The sequence below is a fragment of the Nannospalax galili genome, unplaced genomic scaffold (assembly GCF_000622305.1).
Source record: "Nannospalax galili isolate Female #2095 unplaced genomic scaffold, S.galili_v1.0 scaffold127, whole genome shotgun sequence".
In the NCBI taxonomy this organism is placed as follows: domain Eukaryota; kingdom Metazoa; phylum Chordata; class Mammalia; order Rodentia; family Spalacidae; genus Nannospalax; species Nannospalax galili.
Window position 1 is genome coordinate 5576396 of NW_008360326.1, and position 4362 is coordinate 5580757.

The following is a 4362-nucleotide window of genomic DNA, read 5'->3' on the forward strand; positions in this document are numbered from 1 at the left end:
GAGAGAGAGAGAGAGAGAGAGGGAGAGAGAGAGAGAGAGAGAACTTTGGAATTTGCTAATATTCAGCTGGTCTGGTATTTGTAAAGATGCTCTGGTCCCTGAATCACTGAAGGGTAATGAGTGGGTGTGCCCCCACCCCACAGCAGGTCTGTTTCCTAGCTGCTTTTGAATATGGATGTATGGGTGGTACAGTAGACTACTAAGTCCTGATGGGACATCTCTAGACAGACAGTTAGTCTCCAGGCTGTGTCATTTTGGTGAACAGAAGGCTTGAGGAGCTTGGAGTGAAGAAAGGGCCTTGAGTGCTGTGGGGCTGGATTTAGGGCCCTTGACATTCATGTCAGAATAGAAAAGGATTGGGCTACAGCATATCACTTATGAGAACATGTTCAGGCTCTACAGATAAAAGGTGGCAGAAGAGGAAGTCCCCCTCTGTCCCCCTACAAAGAACCATACTCTTACCCATTATAACCTGTGTCTATGCTTTGGGGGAGGAACAGGCTTGTCTTTGGTGATACTGGAGGGCTAACGAGGTGAGTCTGACTTCTAGCTCCTCTACTGCCCACCCAACCTATCCCTCATCAGTGACAGTTCCTGGTCCAGGGAAGATGTGCCAGCAGTTCAGCATTGCTCAGACTTCATAGAAAACATTCTTGTTTGGAATTAATCGCAGAAGGATTCAAGGAACTTGAGGAAGTCAAGCAAGGACCTGGCTGCAGTGGGAAGGAACAGTTTCCTGGCCAGAATTGCTTTCTGGCTGGGTGAGACAGGGTGACACGAAGGCTCCTGGCACTCTTGAAGCCTGAGATGTTAGTTCAGGATGGAGGGGTATTGGCAAGGCTCTGGAAGATGAATGGATTGCAAGATAGGAGTTTTGTAAAATGGGAAACCAGGGTGGTAGTGGTAGGATTTGGGGGTGTAGAAATTGGAAATAAAGAAGGGAAGCTAGCAGAAATGCAGGATGTGGGTAAAATTCTTAACATGCATAAGGCATGCTATCTCAATTATTTAATCTAGCTGGTTACTATTTGGACTATTATTTATATAAGACAGCTGGGGTTCTAATTTACTGAAGGTTGCATGGTTAGTGAAGTGGCAGGGCTCTGCCTGGAAACTGGGACTCTGAGACTGGGTCTGCACTGCCTGTCCACACAGAGTAGCACAGGAAGACTAAGGATTTTTCCTTATGTTCACTTTCTCCTGTGAATATCCCAGTGCGCCTCTAGCCCTGCCTCCTACACAGGCAGTCACTCTCCTTCAAAGCATCTGGCTCCCACCTGTACACTGGTTCCACAGCAAGTGACCAGAGGCTGAAGGGGAGGCCTTCTTGCACTGTATGGCAGGGGGTAAGGAGAAGGGGAAAGCAGGGAATGCTCACATGTGTGTTAGTTGAAGCTTCAGCCAGGATCTGAAGACTCTGGTGTTAATCAGAAAGGCCCCATAGTCAATAGATGGCAGTGGACCATCCTAGATATTTGAAGGAGGGGAGAGGTTAGAGCTAGAAAGAGGGCCAATTTAGACCAGGGAAAGGAGAGAGATTCACCAGGACTACAGTGAGGACTGTTCAGCAGTTACGATCTTTTCCACCTGGATTTTGGAATATTTTTATGAAAAGCCATAAGAAACTAGTACGGAGTCTGAAGTAGAAATGGAGTGTCACCAATCTGTGCACATCAAGTGCCAATCAGAAAGAGAGGGGCCAGAGTGAGGTCAGAGAGTTCTGAGAGAGGAGAGAGAGGAGCAGAGAGCCCCCCTTCAAGTAAGCCAAAGCTAGAGCAGGAGACACTTTGCTGATCAGAGCAAGTCCTCTCTGAAGACCTGGACAGAATGGGGGATGGTCACTTCTCCAACCATTTCTTGGGAAAGGATCTGGGTCAAGACAGAGAAGGAGGAAAGGCTGGATGAATGGAGCTGTTCTAGAAGATTCACCATCCATTCCCTACCATGCCTCATCCTCTTACCACAGCTCCATCACTCACTCCCAAGTTTATGAAGTGCTTTCTATCACCAGTTACTACTCTAGGTGCTTGGGATACACAACTGGGAGAAAAGGACCACAATGTGTATTCTCTTAGAGAGTAGTTTCTAGTAAGGAGAGACAGTGTATTTGGCAGCAGAATGAAGAAATTCTCAGTACGGTGTGCCAGTGATAGGCCAGTTAGTTATTAAAGGAGGGGAAAGAGAAACTGAATAGAGGCAAAGAAAGAAGAGAGTGGTATATAAGACTCAGAGGGGGGTCTGCCTGACCAGTAGGCCAGACAGGAGGATTTGTGGAGTTTCTCTGACTAAGGGAAATACTGGCAGGACTGAAATGAGAAAGTAGCTGGGGAACACAGATATTTGGCCATGGAGGAAAAATGGGCCAATCTGGGGCCCAACTGCAGGGCTCACACTGAGAATGAGCACACTCCCAGGCCAGCCCTTCAGGGTGCAGTGCAGGCTCAGGGCAGGAACACAGCATTCTGCCCATTGCTTATTGCTCTTCTCTTCAGCCCAGCTGTCCCATCACTCACGCCTGCTGCCTATTGGTTATTTTTGCTATGGAATGTGCCAGCCCCTCGGATTCTCCTGGGGAACAGGGGCTCAAATTACAACCTCTGTCCACTCAGCTCCCCCATCTATGAGAGAGTGCATTTAGGGGTGTCCAGGGTGTTTGGCTAGAACTAATATGGACACACGTGTGCCCTCTCAATGCAGGTCTCTACAGATGTATCTGTATGTGTGACATTGACCACTGGTGGTCTGAAAAACAAGAACACCTATATGCAACCAGAATGTACAAGAGAGGATCTTAAGCTTTAAGATAAAAGAGCTTCAATCTCAAACTTGCAGGAGCCAAGCAGAAATTGAAAATGAGGAAGATGCTGTTGTTAGCATCTGGATTGGGCTGTGTTGTCTCACCCTAAACATTGTGCAGGTTGAACTGAACTCATTGGCTCTGTCTTGGTATTTATTATAGTGCTCAACCTTCAAAGTGATAAGGTCAGGGGACACACTGATGAACTGGTACATGGTACTTAATGACATAACAGTCAATAACCCACTTATAGAATCCTGGCTTCCTCGATTTACTGGCTATGTGAAGTGGGGCAAGTAATCTCTCTGTACCTCAGTCTTCCTCCTTGTGAGGATTAAGTGAGTTATTCATACAAAGTGCTTAGCGTATGCCTAGTGCAGACCAAGAAGGCAATACTGTGTTCATAATTACTTAGTACTGTTGTCATAGCTGGGAAAGCAGTCTAGGGCCACCAGTGCATGCTGAGATGAGAAGACCTGTAGTCTGTGGGGCTCTGGCTAAGTGATACTATTTCTCTGAGCCTCAGCCACTTGTCAGGTGAATGGGGATGAGCATGCTCCTAAGAGTTTCCTAATCATGGGGTTGTTGTGAATGAGGTGACATTTGTAAAGAGGCACTTGGCAAATGCTAATGAAACCTGGCTACAATGATTATTGGGGAAGGAAGATGGAACTTTGTTTATGCAGTGTGTGCCTGATGTTGAGGAATGTGGGATGGGCAGTGGGGGAACACTCAAAAAAAATCTTGTGTGCGCTCACTTGTGAGAACGAGTTGACTTTGAATTACAAGGAGAATTTATGAGTACCTCTGTGTCTATGTGTGTGCGGGGGTGGGGAGGGGCAGCACAAAAGCATCAAGAAATCTGAGCAAAGAGAGGAAACCCCTGTTTTATTGTCCTGAGGCGCCTGGGTTCATGTCAGCAAGTAGCCGCAACCCGAAGTCTCTTGCCTTGCCCATGGTCTCGGCGCCTCCACACGGTCCTGTGCCCTGCAGTGAGTTGGGTGCTGCCTGACAGTGTGCGTGTGCGCATGTTTGCAGAGTGAGCGAGTGGCTATGAAGCTGACCTTCCAGAGCCGCCCCGCTGGAGGAAGGAGGATGTGGCCAAGAGGCGGCCTTGCGCTGCCAATGAGAGTGGCCTGAACTAGAGGCCACTACACCCCTTTCTGTGCCTCAGTTTCCCCATGTGCCCAGGTCCGGGAAGGCAGATGTGGGGTGGGGGTACGGGCTTTCAGCATCGGGAGCTGTCTAGTGAGCGAGCTGGATGGCAGGCGAGTGCTAGCCCAGGGGACGCGGAGGGGCAGAAAAGGGAAGGGTCGCCAGGTGGGGTGCAGGCTGGCGGGGGAGGGGCGGGCTCTGGGCGCCGCCGCCGCCGCCACCGTCTTCATCTTACCCCCACCCGGGCTCCCGAGCCCGGGCGGCTCCTTCCGCCACCCGCGCCGGCTCTCACCCGTTCCCCAGCTCGCCCCCGGCCCCGCCTCCGACTCCGCCCCGCCCCCGCCTGTCCCCTCCTCGCCAGGCCGCCGGCCCGGCCCCCTCCCCCGCCAGGAAGAAGCTGTGGGTGAAGA

At 50.3% G+C, this 4362-nt stretch overlaps 1 protein-coding gene across 1 annotated transcript in view; it reads left to right on the forward strand.

The window, feature by feature from the left end:
• The first annotated feature begins 4330 nt into the window (after window positions 1-4330).
• Window positions 4331-4362, forward strand: part of Speg (striated muscle enriched protein kinase) — a 49969-nt gene continuing 49937 nt past the window's right edge. Inside the window, exon 1 of the mRNA XM_029560057.1 lies at window positions 4331-4355. The gene's annotated coding sequence lies outside the window, so the exon portion shown is untranslated. The remainder of the gene's footprint in view (window positions 4356-4362) is intronic.